Source organism: Thermobia domestica, chromosome 10, assembly GCF_964235325.1.
Source record: "Thermobia domestica chromosome 10, izTheDome1.hap1.1, whole genome shotgun sequence".
NCBI lineage: Eukaryota > Metazoa > Arthropoda > Insecta > Zygentoma > Lepismatidae > Thermobia > Thermobia domestica.
Window position 1 is genome coordinate 40,070,606 of NC_137463.1, and position 20,464 is coordinate 40,091,069.

The 20,464-nt window shown below is 37.7% G+C and overlaps 1 protein-coding gene across 1 annotated transcript in view; it reads right to left on the reverse strand.

Annotated features, from left to right (window-relative positions):
* The window catches only part of LOC145662458 (putative fatty acyl-CoA reductase CG8306), a 259,750-nt gene that overhangs the window by 159,669 nt on the left and 79,617 nt on the right, over nucleotides 1-20,464 (reverse strand). Inside the window, exon 2 of the mRNA XM_081728055.1 lies at nucleotides 20,083-20,118. The gene's annotated coding sequence lies outside the window, so the exon portion shown is untranslated. The remainder of the gene's footprint in view (nucleotides 1-20,082; nucleotides 20,119-20,464) is intronic.

The following is a 20,464-nucleotide window of genomic DNA, read 5'->3' on the forward strand; positions in this document are numbered from 1 at the left end:
CTAACACTTAAAAACATAATACTGAGTGATCCTGAAATGGACACCAATAATTAATTTTTGTCTAGTCTATATTCACGTAACACTTTCAACAGCGAGGCTATATGAAACGTGGGCTTACTAATTAACGTGGAATAAAAATAAAAAAGTCTAGTGGCTAGCGCGAGTGTTTTTGGTTCTTGTAGTCTCGGGTTCGATTCCCCGTAAGGGTCGATTCAGGTTAAATTTTCAGGAGAGTTTATGGGAAAAACGTTAAAAAATATAATTGCAAAAGTCTGATGCCAGTGTTTTGTAAGCTATTGACAAAATAATAGAAAGACAGGAAAGAAATTCTCTTGAGAACTGAAAGTGAACAATGTTTTCGCTTTTATGCTTAATTTGCTACTAGCGTGACATATTAAATTGAATCTAATATAAATATTAGACACAAAATTCGCTACTTCACGGTTGATAACATGGTAAATGCTAGGTATTGTTAAACATTAAACGTAACACCTCAATTTTATATCAATAAATAACTTAAATAAATAAATAACAAGACAGAACAATACTATTAACCTATATTTGCATAGTATATAAATTAAAAACACGTTATATGAATTGTGTATTATCATAACGAAATGAATTATCGTATTATCATAACGAAAAATGGCTAAACCGTTTGAAATGAATTTTATTAACATAGTTAACACCTACCTCGGACTGGGTTGTTGTCACGCCATTTTTATTGAAATGCGTATCCGAAAAGAAGAGAGGGGGTTAAAATGTATGCCAAAAATAGAATCTCTCACGTTTGTGAGATGAAATATGATACATAAATTCCTTATTTAAAACGAGTGTGCACGTGTCCGACCGTGTTTAGAAATTTCGGTACTAAATGGAGAAGAGGGGCAATTTGTATCGTTTTTGCTCAATATTTAAGAATGATGACATCGAGATTGTGTCTTGTCTTCACAGCAAAACGGATGAAGCACTTGAAATTATCTTTTAAATATACGGTATTTAGCATTTGGTCCAGTCGGATTCATTAACACATATGTCGTAAGAGGAACAGATGGATATAAACACCTTATTTTAAAATATGTGAGCCCATCTTCCCTTGTCCTTAAAAATCCATTTTTGAGGGGGAAATGGGGCAAGTTCCAAATAAGGCGGTCAATATGTAAAAGTGACGTCGTGTTTGTCTGTCCGATCATCACGGGAAATCAAATCAGCCGTTTGATATAAATATTTGAATACATTTAGTACTTGGAAGAAAATGGTTAGCTGACGTTCACTAGAAACTTGACAAAACTTCGATACAAATTAGAGGTTAGTCAGCTATGCCTAAATCTAATATTGTAGGTGGAAATGAAAACGACGAACGAAGTAACAGCGGATTAAAATTTAGCATTAGAAGTCATTGAAAAACAGAATGTGATGCGCGAAAACGAGAAAAAAAGAAAAGAAAAAACGTAACGTTGCCGACGACAACACACTGGATGGTGCTTATCGAAAGACCCATAAACGCTATTCATTAGCTCATTCTTCACGGTTTGGATTGCAAGAAATAAAACTATTTCTTCGTGCTAATACGCCTCTCAAAACGAAATGTTATATTTTTGCAAAATTTGTTTTTCTCACATGACTGGATATTTTTTTTAAAAATTCTATTGCGCTGAAGAAAACAAAACCATATGACAAGCTGTATTTGATCTGAAGACCCCATGATCTTTACTACATGTTGTTATTCATTACCTCAGCGAGACGTTGTTTGCAATGACACTGATACATTGAGTGGTTTGTTCGAGAAAGTTGCTTGTCTCGATTTTGTTTACTCTTTAGGTTTTTCGTAGAATACATGAAAAAGAAATACACTTTTCGCTTAGATATCCAGGAATCCTGTTTTAACTGATCAGAAAACAGCAATCTACTGGTGAAATGATATGGGATAATGTGTAGCATTTTGTTTTCACGCCATCGATAGCAGCAAGGGGCACATGAATTACATAAAAAGAGAGTGTGTTGTTATGAACTACTAATATATTTTTCAAAAAAAAAAATCTACGTGTTACTTCGTAGCTCAGGGGATAAGTGAGAGATTACAACACACAAGTTCGCACGATTGAGTCTTGTCAACTGCTATTATGTTTTTTTTTTTCATTTTCATTGAAAGTGACGGTGAAAGTGACGTAGATACATTTTCATTGGCATTCAAAAAAAAAAATGGAAGGGAATACGTAGCCCTGAAAAGGGCTGTTTATATATAAGTGTCTAATAGGAGGCCCAATGACCTTCTACATCGATGACTGCCTGGAGCCTTCTGGGCATGCTTGTTTGACTACAAGGGAGCACTTCACAACTGATTACTGAGTGATAAGATCTGTGGTATTCTGTTCAACTTTCCTTTAGGCAATTTTAAACGTAATAGACAATATTTGTCTGACCTTGTCAGTGCCTGAGGCAGAAGACAAAATCAATGAAAATGTTTTCAACATAACATTTTCGATTTATGTTTATCTCCTATCCGTTTTTATTACGATTGCCTCCTTTAGAAATATCAGCTCTCTTTTTTTTTTTTTTTGGCCCGTATTAGGAAATGCTATTGCGGTTTTCCAACGTTCAATATTTTTGGCAAAATTAACACTTTCAAATAAAGCTAAACAAGCATATGTTTCACAGACAAAACAATATGTAAAGTTCTACTTTCCAGTTAGGCAACATTCCTTCAAAAAATTGCAACTATAGTTTGCATCTCAAGTAATTGGGTAAATGTGCCAGTAGTCGACCATTTAAGGAGATTTTCAACTTTGTTAAAGTATAAAAAAAATCATTTTTTACTAATAACTTTTACTGCATATGTCATTAGAAAGAACAGTGTTTAAATTTTACGTTTGTGTAGCTCGCATAGGAAATCTTTTATAAATAATTACACAGGAAAAAGAAAATACCAGAAACCCTGAAAAAAACAGTAGTCGGCCTATGAAAACCAAAGGTCAGCCATTACTTTACACAGTACTCAGCCACACTATAGAATTGACTTTTTTAATGGAATTTTAGAGATCAATTCCTCAGTAGCAAATTAAGGGACAAATATATTGCACTCAGAGTTCCTACAAAGAAAAACTACGTGGAAAACAGACCCGCAACTAGAGGGAGCTAGGGGGCCTGGCCCTCCTAAACTTTTCGTGGCCCCTCCAGACCTCAACACAAAAAACACAATTTAGATATGTGTAAGAGATTTTTAATGACTTGCCCCCCCTAACATATCTATGCCCCCCAAACCTCTGTGGCTAGAAGCAGGCCTGGTGGAAAATATATTGCGATACAGGAAAAAAGACTTCTTGTATGATATTTACCATAAACTAAGAAAAATGTGCCTCGGCCTAGACTAGCCTATTTAAAACTAATATATAGGCCTATTTATATTTACATTGATATTTATATTTAGCTATGACATTAACCCTTTAATATGAAGTTCATTAAGCACATTCAGGACACATAAGCGCTTGTTTAGCAGGTTCCTCGTACGATAATTCACTGAGGCATGTGCATTTTAAGTGGTACCAGTGATCACAAAAGTGACACCCAATATATTTAAGTGTATCGTTCTCAATATCACTTATGAATTCTTCTTCAGGCCTTAGACGGCATTTCAACAACTTCTTGCGTCTCGTCTTTTTAACTACTAGTGCTACTTGGCTTGACAGTCCTTTTCTTTTTGTTTGACTTAAAATTTTTCCTTTCTTTTGTATTCTCTCCCTTTTTCATTTTAGACGTTCCTCTTCTAGTTTTCTTTTCTTTTCATTCTTTACCATCTGATAATTTCTCCATGCTTGGGAGGATACTGCACTTTGAACTTTTTCTCTGGGCTCATGTTTGGTAGTTTTGTTTTTGATTGGAGCTAGCCAGAAAAGATGCTAATCAAAGCCAGATGATATGGAAGTATTTTACGAAGGTTTTCTTTGAATTTCTTCTGAGATCATATGGAGTAATTTCTGGCTCTACTGACTGTAGAAACAGAAGCAGACCTTTCACCTTGCCTCGCTTCAGTACAATATGCCATAACGGATATGTTGTTTTCCTGGTTTGAGTCAGACGTAACGTCTATTTCTGATATCGAAGATATATTTGTAGACTCTTGGTATGTTCCAGGACTAAGATATCGAACATTTCACTAGCAAGTTTCTACTGATAGCAGATCGATCCTCTTCGGACAGAACAATAGCCTTATATGTGTTCATTAGTGTAGAATAAGAAGACTCTTTGGATAGAGTATCCTCAACGCACCTGATTGCAAAAACATCTGACACTGAGTCTATTCCAGTAGATGTCTTTGGACTGGTTGAAAGAAACGCTAAATCACGCGTTCTTAAACTGTTAGACATATTTTCCTCACGCTCACAGTGAGTTAGAATGTAAATATTTATGATTATTCTGTATTGTTTCGGCAATCAGGCAACTCTAGGAACAGAGCAGATAAGAACAGATAATAATAATAATAATAATAATAATAATAATAATAATAATAATAATAATAATAATAATAGTTGAAGAGCAATTGCAGCCTTGGAATTAAAAACGTGCAGAAACGCGACATTGTGCGGAGTAATTTAAAAAAATAAATCAATTAGATATTGATAACCCTTACTTCCTCATAGCTACCTTAGATTAAAAGACTAAGCTATGATCAGGGTCAAGGGCGTCGATCCTGCTAGGGCCGGGGGGCCCGGGCCCCCAAAGCTTATGTGGGCCCCCTATTGTATTTATGAATATACAATATTTGGCATAATTTGAATGCAATTTGTCTTAAAATCCTAACCTTCCGCATCCGAATGACCCCCAAATTTACAGGGAAATCGGCGCCCTTGATTAGGGTAAAATAAATACTCATTACCTGTCCTTTTTAAATTTTAGAGAAATAATTCAGACCAGCCATAAATCCTTAACCTTTTTTCCCTCAGTTCTAGAAAAATACAAGAATTGAAATGGTTACAATACCAGACTGATATTAAAGTACGGGACAAAAATAAACGACCAACATCGTCATAAGTTTTAATGGCATTTTCGATCGTTTAATTTTGTCCCGTACTTTATAACTGTATTATACTTGTATGATGCAATTAGTGACATCATAACAGTTACTTTTTCATTAAATCGTTAGAAAGGTCTTCTACGTATTAGTTAACTGTCTTAGTTGTATGTCATGTGTCATTTAAATTGAATGAATGATAAGTGGATGACTACTGGAGTATATGTATCCAGTAGCCGTCCGTTGAAAGTAATGGGGGGCTGACCATTGGAAATTGAAGTGAAGAGTCATTTCCAGTAGTCAGCCCCCTTATTTCTACGCAATATCTTGTTTTGTATCATAAACCACGAATTTTTAATAAGCTACGATACATTCATGCATAGAAGAAAGCAATAACTCGTACTATTTTACAATAATATAATTTTAACTTAACTTTGAAGTAAAGCTTCTTCCTTATTTTTTTTTTTTATTAACAAAATGCGCACTTTGCTCACTTGCATCAGCAGACCTCAAATGATAATTTTTCTTTTCTACCACGAGGAGTCACACCAGGCCAGAACAAATGAGGTTGAATACTGGAGCTCTGATTTAAGTTGTAGTTGATTATTTGTTTGATAACAAGCTACTGTATGTTTATTTAATATGCTTTTTACTGAAAAACGGCTGACTACTGGAGACGGCTGACTTTAGCCACACTTACCCTCCTAACTAACTAACTAATTCTATGGCCTATGGAACCCGGAGGTTCAATGCCGCATTCACAAAAGCTCTCCACTGACTTTTGCCTACTAATATACTACTACAAAACGTAAAAGTCTTATGTCGGTGGTGCTCTTGCCCCCCCCAAGCGAAGTCTGAAATGACGCCCCTGCTTCTATCCTTAGCTAACTGGATCCAGTTTCTACTTTGTATTCCTATTTCTGCTAGATCCATCTTAATATTGTCCTCCCATCTGCGCCTAGGTCTTCCTAATTATAAGCTCAAGTAATATGTAACATAATAATAATAATAATAATAATAATAATAATAATAATAATAATAATAATAATAATAATATCTTAGTATCAAACTTTAAGCGATTTTTATATGATGCATATATTCATGAAAATAGTCACTACTTGTTATGTACTCATTTGGTGTTCCCCTAGGGTTACTAGGAATTGAAATCAGGATCTCTGACTGTGCAGTCCAGTATGCTAACTGTATGACCACAGAGCACGGATCTGACAAAAAAAATTTCATAACGTTTTGCTACCCCTCCTTTTCCCGTATCGATTAAAGTGCCATCCGTGAAGGAATTGTTTTCAGTTCTGGGTGAAATCAGTCAGTTTTCTCTGGAGAATCGAAATGTCCAATAAGAAATGGGGGTCCCACTTTAAAATTTTAAAGTTACCCCTACCGCCAAAGGGAATGGGGATAGCGGATTTTGTTTGGTATAATTGAACTATACATATAAAGCAGAAACATATATTCTCATTTTGGGCTGTGTTTTCAATTTGATATTAACTTAGAAATCTATTTGAACTTTGGTAGTGCTAGCATTTCCATAGCGTCATCTTCGTATACAAACAGATGGTGAATAAAAGTGACAGAGGTTTGAAAGCTGACAGTTTATCTGATTTTGTTTTTATAACCAATTCAAATGTTAAAAATGTAACGTTGTATTTAGAAAAAATAAAATATCCTTATATTGAAAGAAAACCGGACTGGGAACCGAACCGTCAATCATTACTGTAATTTCAAGCGCCTCGCTAAACACACTTATTTTCTTCTTAATTTACGTCGCGAAAGGCGGCCCCGAAGTTCACTTACCAAAGTCTACTTTCCCCTTATCAGTAATTTCTGTATATTTCCTACTCGGTTATACACGTTTTACAGTAACCTTGAATGATAGGAACACAAACACAGACACGTCGAGAACATTTAAAATTCCAAAAGTTCTCCCACCGGGAATCAAACCCGGTACCCTGTACACCACAGACACGCATGCCAGCCACTAGACCACACAGCCAAGTTATAAAGCCAGCGCGTTTTAATAATTCTACTGGAAATGCACGAGATATGCACTTGTAATACATTGAGTGATTTATTCGAGAGAGGCAAAGCACTTTACTTTGAATTCATTTCTTGGTTTCGTTTCTACCGTGTTTATTCTTTGTATTTTTCGTACACTACTTGAAAAAGCAAATACATTTTTCGCTACGGTGTCCAGAAATACTATTTTAACTGATCATAAAACAGAAATCTTTCGATGAAATAATATGGGGTAATGTGTGCTATTCTAGTTTCATACCGAGTTCCTTCGTAGCTAAGCGGTTAGCATACGCACATTTGACGTAAGAGACCCGGTTCGATTCCCGGTGTGAGCTCATGTGGTTCGGATTTCACGCTAATCAGTAGGTAAACGTCTCATATAGCCTCGATGCTGAAAGGGATGTTAAAATCAACTCAACATTATTTTATACCATCAATTGAAGCAAAAGGTAGACGATACTATCCTGTTAAAAACATGCATTTATTTCTTTGGCACATATTACAAAGCATCGGACTATTTGCGACACTTCAAGAAAAAGATGCTTTATGAATATTAAGTCGCTTCAAGCGTTGAAATCGCTTTGTAAAAATCCAGATTATGAATTGCAATAACTTTTTACGTTGTAATTAAAATAACAGCATATATTGTTTTCTATCTCTCTCTTATACTTTCTCTCTCTCTCTCTTTCTTTCTCTATATATACACACCTGTATATTACAATAGGTATCAGAACATGAATAATTTTCATTTTGGACGTGTGATTTAAGGTTGGTATTCAAATCAGACAGTTGTTCCCATTATAACAATGTTAACGTTCCTCATTTTAGCGTCTTCGTATATAAATGATGACAGGGTGAACAAATGTAACAGGCTTTGAAACGTGATAGTTCATCTGATTTTTTTTTCAAGCACTTCAAAGCAGAACTTTATATTTAAAGAAATGTTTCCATATGTTGAAAAAAATTAAAATTGCCGGGAGGCAGATTCGAACTGCCGCCCTCCGATGCTAGACTTTCAAGAACACTACTAAACGCGCTTGACCACCCAGACAATTCATGAAAAAAAAAGTTGTTATAATGCTCATATATCGCTCCAAGCGCACGTTCACACCTGAAGTTTTAAATAGTCATTTTCTCCCTATATCAGTTATTTCAACTGAAGATATTGACTGATTTTGCATATTGGAACTGTGCATGAATTGTGAATTGCATATTAAACGCAGAAATACGTAGTTGACTCTTCAGTTCATGTTTCTGTTCAATAGCTTCACATGTTAGTGAGTGTTTCCTAATACCTGTGTCATTTTCCCTCTTTTTTCCCACGGGATATTCTTCGTGTAATTATTTGACACACTAAGGTTTCATAATATTAAAGGTTTTTTGCTTATAATTTTCTTATTTTGCTTTATTTTTTCTCTAAAATAATTAATAATTATGCATTATTACACTGCTTTGTTAAGGAAAGCACAAAGAAGCGATAATATAGTCAGAAGAGCGAGTTATTAATGAAAATGTGGAAGTTACAGTATATGCGAACTTTTTTTTGCGGATGACGATACATGAAGCCCAAGAAAGCTTAAGATAAAATTTTCGAGGAAAGTATTAGTGTTTCCAACGGAGCATATTTTGAGAAACATTGATATCTAAACTTTTAGCAAAATGTTTAGTACTTCTTAGAAAATAAACATTCAGTTTTTGCAAGTTTGTAAATAAGCACTTTAAAAGTTAACATGTTTAATACCTATAACCTTTTGAATTTCCCCATAATCCCTAGGAAATATCCATTTTAGTTGGTTGATTTATATTTACGTCCTTCTGTTAGTTGCAAAGCTAAACAGTATAAGACTTACTGTTTAAAGTGGGATCCGAAACAGCGATCTAATGCATTCGATGCTTTCCCACTGAGAATCGAACTCAGAACTTCATTGCAACTGTGCGCTAGACAAAACAAAACACTAGGAACGAGGGCATTCATTTTAGTGTTGGGTGTGATTAAACAATCTGCTTTTAAAAAAAATAACAAATAAGTCAGTACAATGTAATTCCAGGTTAGTTTTCTTATCAAATCATATATAATATGAAAAAAACAACAAACTAAGCAGAGTATGTGATTATATATATATACAAAAACACGAACACGTAACAGTTTCAACACACTAACTGTTACATGTTTGTGCTTTTCTATAGGGACTGACTTCATCGAGGGAGTCGAGGGACTCGAGGGAGTCGAGGGACTCGAGGGAGCCGGAGTAAAAATAATTACTAGAGGGAGTCGAGGGAGTAAAAATTTCACTCGAGGGAGTAAAAATATTCACTCTAAAGAGTCGAGGGAGTAAAAATTTTCACTCGAGGGAGTCGAGGGAGTAAAAATATTCACTCGAGGGAGTCGAGGGAGTAAAAATATTCACTCGAGGGAGTCGAGGGAGTAAAAATATACACTCGAGGGAGTCGAGGGAGTAAAAATATTCACTCGAGGGAGTCGAGGGAGTAAAAATATTCACTCGAGGGAGTCGAGGGAGTAAAAATATTCACTCGAGGGAGTCGAGGGAGTAAAAATATTCACTCGAGGGAGTAAAAATTTACACTCGAGGGAGTCGAGGGAGTAAAAATATTCACTCGAGGGAGTCGAGGGAGTAAAAATATACACTCGAGGGAGTCGAGGGAGTAAAAATATTCACTCGAGGGAGTCGAGGGAGTAAAAATATTCACTCGAGGGAGTCGAGGGAGTAAAAATATACACTCGAGGGAGTAAAAATATTCACTCGAGGGAGTCGAGGGAGTAAAAATATTCACTCGAGGGAGTAAAAAAATTCACTCGAGGGAGTCGAGGGAGTAAAAAAATTCACTCGAGGGAGTCGAGGGAGTAAAAAAATTCACTCGAGGGAGTCGAGGGAGTAAAAATTTACACCCGAGGGAGTAAAAATATTCACTCGAGGGAGTCGAGGGAGTAAAAATATTCACTCGAGAGAGTCGAGGGAGTAATAATATACACTCCAGGGAGTCGAGGGAGTAAAAAATATTCACTCGAAGGAGTCGAGGGAGTAAAAATATTCACTCGAGGGAGTCGAGGGAGTAAAAATATTCACTCGGGGGAATCGAGGGAGTAAAAATATTCACTCGAGGGAGTCGAGGGAGTAAAAATATTCACTCGAGGGAGTCGAGGGAGTAAAAATATTCACTCGAGGGAGTCGAGGGAGTAAAAATATACACTCGAGGGAGTCGAGGGAGTAAAAATATTCACTCGAGGGAGTCGAGGGAGTAAAAATATACACTCGAGGGAGTCGAGGGAGTAAAAATATACACTCGAGGGAGTCGAGGGAGTAAAAATATTAACTCGAGGGAGTGGAGGTAGTAAAAATATTCACTCCAGGGAGTCGAGGGAGTAAAAATATTCACTCGAGGGAGTCGAGGGAGTAAAAATATTCACTCGAGGGAGTCGAGGGAGTAAAAATATTCACTCGAGGGAGTCGAGGGAGTAAAAATATTCACTCGAGGGAGTCGAGGGAGTAAAAATATTCACTCGAGGGAGTAAAAATATTCACTCGAGGGAGTCGAGGGAGTAAAAATATTCACTTAGGGGAGTCGAAGGAATAAAAATGTTCACTCGAGGGAGTCGAGGGAGTAAAAATATTCACTCGAGGGAGCAAAAATATTCACTCGAGGGAGTCGAGGGGGTAAAAATATTCACTCGAGGGAGTTGAGGGAGTAAAAATATTCACTCGAGGGAGTAAAAATATTCACTCGAGGGAGTCGAGGGAGTAAAAATATTTACTCTAAGGAGTCGAGGGAGTAAAAATATTTACTCTAGGGAGTCGAGGGAGTAAAAAGTTTTACTCGAGGGAGTAAAAATATTCACTCCAGGGAGTCGAGGGAGTAAAAATATTTAGTCGAGGGAGTAAAAATATTCACTCGAAGGAGTCGAGGGAGTAAAAATATTCACTCGAGGGAGTCGAGGAAGTAAAAATATTCACTCTAGAAATTCCCTCGAGTGAATATTTTTACTACCTCGCCTCTAACGAATGAATATTTTTACTCCATCGACTCCCTAGAGTGAATATTTTTTCTCCCTCGAGTCCTTCGAGTGAATATTTTTACTCCCTCGACTCCTTCGAGTGAATATTTTTACTCCCTCGACTCCCTCGAGTGAATATTGTTACTCCCTCGAGTGTATATTTTTACTTCCTCGACTCCCTCGAGTGAATATTTTTAGTCCCTCAACTCCCTCGAGTGAATAATTTTACTCCCTCGACTCCTTCGAGTGAATATTTTTACTCCCACGAGTCCCTCGAGTGAATATTTTTACTCCCTCGACTCCCTCGAGTGAATATTTTTACTCGCTCGACTCCCTCGACTCCCTCGAGTGAATATTTTTGCTCCCTCGACTCCCTCGAGTGTATATTTTTACTCCCTCGACTCCCTCGAGTGAATATTTTTACTCCCTCGACTCCCTCGAGTGAATATTTTTGCTCCCTCGACTCCCTCGAGTGAATATTTTACTCCCTCGACTCCCTCGAGTGAATATTTTTACTCCCTCAACTCCCTCGAGTGAATATTTTTACTCCCTCAACTCCCTCGAGTGAATAATTTTACTCCCTCGACTCCTTCGAGTGAATATTTTTACTCCCTCGAGTGAATATTTTTACTCCCTCGACTCCCTCGAGTGAATATTTTTACTCCCTCGACTCCCTCGAGTGAATATTTTTACTCCCTCGACTCCCTCGAGTGAATATTTTTACTCCCTCGACTCCCTCGAGTGAATATTTTTGCTCCCTCGACTCCCTCGAGTGAATATTTTTGCTCCCTCGACTCCCTCGAGTGTATATTTTTACTCCCTCGACTCCCTCGAGTGAATATTTTTACTCCCTCGACTCCCTCGAGTGAATAATTTTACTCCCTCGACTCCCTCGAGTGAATATTTTTACTCCTTCGACTCCCTCGAGTGAATAATTTTACTCCCTCGACTCCTTCGAGTGAATATTTTTACTCCCTCGAGTGAATATTTTTACTCCCTCGACTCCCTCGAGTGAATATTTTTACTCCCTCGACTCCCTCGATTGTATATTTTTACTCCCTCGACTCCCTCGAGTAAATATTTTTACTCCCTCGACTCCCTCGAGTAAATATTTTTACTCCCTCGACTCCCTCGAGTGAATATTTTTACTCCCTCGACTCCCTCGAGTGAATATTTTTAGTCCCTCAACTCCCTCGAGTGAATAATTTTACTCCCTCGACTCCTTCGAGTGAATATTTTTACTCCCTCGAGTGAATATTTTTACTCCCTCGACTCCCTCGAGTGAATATTTTTACTCCGTCGACTCCCTCGAGTGTATATTTTTACTCCCTCGACTCCCTCGAGTGTATATTTTTACTCCCTCGACTCCCTCGAGTGTATATTTTTACTCCCTCGACTCCCTCGAGTGAATATTTTTATTCCCTCGAGTGAAAATTTTTACTCCCTCGACTCCCTAGAGTGAATATTTTTACTCCCTCGAGTAAATATTTTTACTCCCTCGACTCCCTCTAGTAATTATTTTTACTCCCTCGACTCCCTCGAGTCCCTCGACTCCCTCGACTCCCTCGATGAAGTCAGTCCCTTTTCTATATTTTTATCACAGCCTTTCTCAGCATGTTGTGTTTCATTTGGCAACATGGAAACAAGTACTGATTGAATAAAGGGAAAAATGTATTAAAAACTGTCACTCACAGACAAATTATCACAATAATTAGTTGCCATAGCTTTCGAAGAAAGAAAAGAAAAATACGTCCTACGATTGAGGCTTGGGGTACTCTAATATCCATTTACATACTTTTATTAATGACAAATGGTAAACAATAATTTCTTAAAATTCAAATTTCTAGACATTTACAAGTAACAGGAAACTACTTTTGGAAAACTCTATAGCATGTCCAAATATCAGTAATGAGGACGAATCAAAGTATATATTACATAGGCTGAACATTTTAAAAACAAATTTCATTATTTCTAAACTATAAGTTGACAAGGAAACAAACTTCTATTTTTAAGGAATTTGGTTCACGAATACTGCTTTATATATTTACTTTGTTATCTGTCCGTCCGGCAGACAAAAAATAAAACCTTAAGAACCACTTCACCGATTAATTTTGGCCATGATGTAGGTCAAACGTTAGGAATGAATATCGTTGATTATTTGAGGTTATGTATTCAGTTGATCTGAAGATATAGACAATCAAAAACTGTTTTCCCATGTGTTTATATATACAAATGGTGATCAGAAAAATGGAAACACCTGAACGAAATTGCAACTTACCAGATTAATATGGTGTCGGGGCACCTTTCGCCTTCAGAACAGCCTTGATGCGACGTGGGATGGAGGCATACAGGTCGTGAATGATAGCAAGTGGAATTTTACACCATTCCTCGTGCAGGGCATCGGCCAGTTCTGTGAGAGAGGATGGAGGTGGAAATCATCGCCGGAGCCGTGTTTCCAAGACGGAACACAGATATTCAATTATGTTGAGATCTGGGGATTGGGCGGGCCAGGGGAGGTGTTCAACTTCATCCCGATGTTCCTCAAACCACGCTGCAACAACGCCAGCTGTGTGAATGAATGCATTATTATCCTGGAAGATGACGTCATTGTCCGGGAACAATATCCGGACCATAGGATGCAAGTGGTCTCCTAAAATTGCGACATAATCGTTGGCAGTGATTCGTCCGCTAAGTGTGACCACAGGACCCAATGAAAACCATGATATGTCAGCGCACAGCATCACCACACTTGGGCGTAGCATCACCACCATGTTTCACACTTGGGCGTAGACACTGCAGATCATAAGCTTCTTTGGGCGTTCTCCACACATAAACACGGCCCGTGATTGGGAATAGCGTGAAAGATGACTCATCCGACCATATCACACGTTTCCAGTTCTCAACGCTCCAAGTTGCATGGTCGCGATACCATTTGCGGCGTGCAAAAGCGTTATGGTCCCTGATGAGCGGTTTGGCCCGTACAACACGACCCAGTAAGTTCATGACATGTAATTCGCGGCGGACTGTGATTGTCGAAATAAGGTGGGGAGATGCTGATTGAGTTCCTCCGTCACTTGCTTCGCAGTGGCACGACGGTTCTGCGTGACAATGCGCTTTAATACCCGGTGTGACCTGTCACTCATGATTTTCTTCCGCCCACTGTTCCGCTTCCCGGATGTGGTTTTGCCGTGTGTTGTGTAGGCCGTCATCACCTTTGACACTGTCCCACGCGACACACCTAACACAGTAGCCACTGCCGTCACACTCACTCCACATAACCGCGCACCAACAATTTGCCCTCTTTGAAAATCTGAGAGGTCTCCCATTTTGCACTACCTCCGTCTGTTGCAGCCACTGGACACTGCTGTTCTACTGCTCCTGATGTAGTATGGAGACCAACCTAACACATCACCACCAGCGGTCCGGCGCTGCGGGCGCCACGCCACCACTGCCAACCCATACATCTGACGTGTTGCCAACTACAGGTGTTTCCATTTTTCTGATCACCATCTGTATATATATATATATATATATATATATATATATATATATATATATATATATATATATATATATATATATATAAAATGGTGTTAATGAACTATACCGACAAACTGTAAGAGGTGATTCCTCACATAAAAATATTAGAAAAAGTTCATATGGACCTACGGCGAAAAGTGCAGTTTCAGAGCTAGGGCTGTCCAAAATCACGAAAAAAACAAATTTCAAGAGGCCCTATTTTGAACTCGAGAGACTGTGGATGGTAGTCCTTATAGCGTAAAGGAAGTCACGCATACGCAATCAAAAAATGCATATTTCATTAATGTTCAATGGATGTACAAGAGTATTTCATGCAGGGTGAAATTGCCAGACATGCCATCAACCGAATTTTGCGTTATGCTCTGACTTCATAATTGGTCCAAAGTAGGCAAACGATAAGCTTTGATAGCAGTGAATACGGAATCCTTTGGCGCGATGTCGGAAGTGTTAAGGATCGCCAGCAGAAAGATCTCTTGTACGCATGTTGCGATGTTTTTTTTTTCACGCTTACAAGTGAAGAAAACGTGAAATATACCGTGACGAAATACATATCACACGTTATTCCGAACACACACACACACACACACAAATGGAGCTACCGGTTTCTAACATTTCCGACTTCCCTCCGAAGCATTGGATGTCCATTGTTGTCGGCTTACCTCCTGCCTACTTTAGACCCTCCTTGAAATCAGGTTATATCTGAAAACTCTATTGAGAGTATATCTGACAATTACACCCTGTAAGGAATACACTCTATATCTATTAACAATTGATGAAATATGCACCTTTGGATTGTGTATGCGTGGCTTCCTTTATGCTAATAACCACCATCCACAGTTTCTGGAATTTGAAATAGGAAATTTAGTTTTTTTCTCGATTTTGGACAGCCCTAGCTCTGAAACTATGCACTTTTCGCCATAGGTGCATATGAACTTCTAGTCTTATTTTGATGTGAGAAATCATTTGTTACAGTTTGTTGGAATAGTTTATTTACACCCGATTATATATATGCTCCCCTCCCCCGAATTGCGGGCTGAATTTGGGTTTCAACTGCATCGGAAGTGTCAATGTTCATCCCAGCGATGCCGAAAACTATGGATTCAACACTAATATCGGTCATTTTTGATCATTTTTATATCCCCCTTCCCCCTACCCGAAGTTTCACCGTCAAAGTGAAATGATAAAAAACATCCCAGACCCGAACCTCATCTATGTTGAAACTTTGATCGAGGTCGATCGAGTGGTTCAAGAGTTACAAACCACAAACATAGTCGCTTTCATTTATATATATATATTAGATTGGATTGGATTCGATTTTGAGTTTAGTGCCCCGTTCAGTAGCGAGGCTATATTAGACGTGAACCTATAGTTTAACGTGAGATCCGAATTACATGAGCTTCCGCCGGGAATCGAACCTGGGTCTCCTATAAGAGTACCAAAGACTTAGTGAGTGATAGCCAATAACGAATTGTCCTCGAATGTGTGTTCTACCAAAAATTATGCGATGACCAAAGATTTTATCAACAAACAATATAGAGTCAAGATAAGAAGCTGTTAGGAACTAAAAATGACTCCGTATGTAAAATAACACCATGTGTATGACTTTTGTACACACACACAAAAAAAAAAAAAAAATCGAAAATTGCTTTTAGCAATAATACTGCAAATACTTGACCTACTTAATTTTCTTATGCACTTAAAATATCCACGTGTATTTCTTTTTAAATCGAAAATTGCTTTTAGCAATAATACTGCAAATACTTAACCTTGCTTAAAGAATAAGAGAGATTCTTTCCACTAACTAACGCTGACGTAAGCTGGATGAATGAGTTGTTCCTTGTTAGACATATTTACTTTTAAATTGCAATAATGAGATTTCTAAATGTTCGCTTTTCATGGTGAAAATGCACCAAAAAAAAAAAGAAAGAAAGAAAGAAAGAAAGAAAAGGACTGAAAACACTTCTCCGTGCCTTAAATCTCTCCTAAAATGCCTTCCTCCAAATAAACCACAATTATGCTTACGTAATAACACTGACTAATGTAAACGTCGGATTTCTTTTCTATCTTTGTTTAAAACCAGTTCTTGGTGTTATCTAACGTTAAGGAAACAAGTTTTTGTGTGTATATATGTATAAATAAAAATATATTAGGTTAAAAAGAGAAATGAGATAAATGGAGATTATGAACGTGTTACATAGGCAATTAACGAATATAATCTATTCATCTATATACAGTGTTAGCATAAATAATTTATTCGTTTTGAAAAGGCTATATTTTCAAAAGTAGTACGGGTACATACACGAGAGATAAATAAAAAGAACCACAAATTCACCAAGTTTGTATTGTGTATTCCAGGTGGCAGCACCAGTCCATTATCTTTCCGATCGGATGTGGCAGAACGAGATTAGTACCTGTCAAAAATGGAGGGAAAGCAAGGAAACCCGTCGTGTGGACTGGTGTCGTGTCATCAAAGGGGCACATATTTTGAAAATTTAGCCTTTTCAAAATGAATGAATTATTTATGTTAACCCTGTATATAACTCGTCTATGTTCGACTAAGGGTGATAGTGGTATTCAAACTTCCCAACACCGTGACTAAATCCAGATTTAAACAAATAATAGAATTACCTACAATGAGTATTATTATTACAATTAGGTCCTGCTATTAGGATCACGCTAGTAGGGCTTACAGGATTGTTTTGTTAATATATAGCCATTTGTCCGTTACTTGGCACCAGTGACGTATTTAGGGGGGAACCGGGCTTAAGCCCCCGAAATCTTACTATAGTAAAGTATATGAAATATCTTGCAGAATTTTCACATTTTGAGGCAAAGCTCCTTCCCCCCCCCTCCCGAAAGAAAATCGTAAATACGCCACTGCTTCGCACGATAACTATTGAACGGTTGCGAATTTCTGACATGTTTCCCAATAAACGATGAAGTTAGTAAATGCACTCAGCGTGAGTTCATCGGGATATTTCAAACCATTGAAACAAAATGTGTTAGAATGCTTCACATCGCATCATTAGATGTTAGTCTGCTGAGCTTAAGACGAGTTGAGTCTTTTAACTTCAACCTTTCTGTTTCGTTTTTGTACAAGATATTTATATCATTCTAATTTACCATCTACTAATATTTTAATTCGTTGAAACCCTTTTCCACTCACGTGTGCAATGTAATGTGAGGAACACCACATAAACATTCTATCCAAAGGAATGAAATATGTTCTTACGCTAAATTATGTTCAGTCTTCTGTGTTTTACAAACGTGTATCACAGTCGCTAACGCTTTCCATTCCCGGTGCGAGAGACTTGAAATTTTAAGGCAATAAGACCATCACCAGAAACTATACAGGGTGTTTCAAAACAACACCGACAACGTTGAGGAGGTGATCCCTGACACCAACACAAGACAAAGCATAGACCAACCTGAGTGCACAAATGTTTCCTTTCGGAGTTATAGGCTGTCGAAAACTTGAAAAAAAAAAAAAAAAACATGAACTTTAAAGATTCATAGCTCCAAAACTATGGGACCCACCGTAGTCAGGTCAAGACTTCACTTAGGAACTAGTATGTGTCCTACACAAATATCTAAGTTTTAAAATCCTGCGGTACTTCCGCAACAATTTTATAGAAGTAGTTGGTGAGGACTTCAAATTATACGAGGTGTAGCAATTAAATAACGAGACTGGTGTCATAAATGTGATGTATTGCAAAGAAAGTTACAATTGACTTATCCCCTTCAATATACTCCCCTCCCCTATCTATACATCGCTGCATACGTGCCTTCCATTGTCAAAGCAATGCTGTAGGTCATCAGATGTCATCCTGTTCAACAACTTTGCCGTTTTTAGTTTCACCTCTTCTACAGACTGAAAATATGTTCCCTTCAATGCACTTTTCACTTTTGGGAATAGATAAAAGTCACAGGGAGCCAGGTCTGGGGAATACGGAAGATGGTCGAGCACAGGAATGCGCTTGGCTGCTAAAAACTGCTGCACAGAAAGGGCATTATGGGCAGGCGTATTGTCTTGGTGGAGGATCCATGCATCGTTCTTCCACAAATTCTGTTTTTCTTCCTTATTCTTTCCCTCAGCTTGATTAGGACTTCTTTGTAGTAGGTCTGATTCAGCGTTTGAACCTGAGGCACCCATTCAGTCATAATGATACCCCTGATATCGAAGAAAACGATGAGCATTGCCTTCACTTTCGACTTGTTCATTCGTGCTTTTTTCATTCTTGGAGATGTGGGAGTCTTCCAGTTCATGGATTGATGCTTAGTCTCGAGGTCATACTGGAAAATCCATGTTTCATCACATCTGATGACACGTGTTAGCAAGTCTGGTTCTGCTTTGAGTCGTTCCATGACGTTACAGCAAATGGTCTTTCGAATGTCTTTTTTTTTTTCCTGAGAGGTTTTTCGGGACAATTTTTGCACAAACTTTTGTCATGTTTAAATTGTCATGCAATATTTGTCTTACTATCTCTGTTAATGTTCGTCATGTCTGTGATCATCCGAATGCTCAGACGTCTGTCTTTCCGCACAAGTTCATTAATTTTTTGAACATTTTCGTCCGTTCTTGAACTCAAAGGGCGGCCGGATCGTTTGTCATCTTCAACCTCCTCCCTACCTTCTGAAAATCGTTTGTGCCATTCGAAAACTCACGCACGTGACATAGCATTAACACCATACATCTGTTTTAACATTGCACAACATTCCGTTTTTTTTTGTTTGTTTGTTTGTTTGTTTTGTTTTGTTTTGTTTTTTTTTTTTTTAATTTCACCAGAAATTTGATATTAATGCGCTGCTCAACTTTACTGTTTACCATGATTCCGACACTACTACAGAATACTGTCCTCTTCATGCAAGCCTGCAAAGAAAAGCTTAGCTTTCAGAATCATGAAACAAACAGTGGCTGCTCATGAAGGTTCAAGATCAACAACACATCATTAGCTACCTCCCCCGCACGATCCTGCGCGACAGGAGGTGGACAGTTTCGTTATTTAATTGCCAAACCTCGTATGCCCATAGTCAAACTCCTTCTATGACAATTGTTGCGTGAGTATCTTAGGATCCTGAAACATGTATTTTTGGATAGCGAAAATATTAGTTACTAAGTAAAGTGTTGATCCGAGTATGGTAGGTCCCATAGTTTTGAAGCTATGGACCTTTAAATTTCAGTTTTTCGTGTTTTCGGCAGCCAATAATTCCAAAAGGAATCGTTTGTGCACCAAGTTGATCTATACTTTTTGTCTTATCTTGGTGTCAAGTATCACCTCCCAAATGTTCTGTTTTGAAACACCCTGTATATCCACATAGTATGCTGAAAAAGGAACGCTAAACTCAAAATCAAATCAACCAACTTACTGCTTAGACTGGAATTTGAAGTAAGTCAAGGTTAATTCAGGCCAATTATTATTTAATTTTATTCTAAAATACGCTATAAAAAAATAAAAATAACTCTGGCCTACAGCTGAATGGTACTCACCGATTATAGTGTCTGCCTTCTGTTAATGGTGATATCCTAAGGGAGAAAGAAGTATAAAGGATTTATTAAGCGCCTGCGGAGACATGAATTTAGAAGTAAATGCAAAGAAACCTAAGTACAGGGTTTTCATAAAGTCTGGACGGATTTAATTTGCTTATAATTTTCATAAAAATGCTCATAATGAAATCAAATAAAGTGCAAACGGTAGCGGAAGGATTAAATTTTTAGTTGGCAACACTGTTAGATAAGCGGCAACTCTGAACACGTTGAGAGAGGGAGAGGGAGGGCAAGGATCAGTTTCTTACCAATTTACATTCTAGGTTTAAACTAGACAAGTATTACGAAATATGCAAGAGACAAAACATTCAATTATTTGAAATGT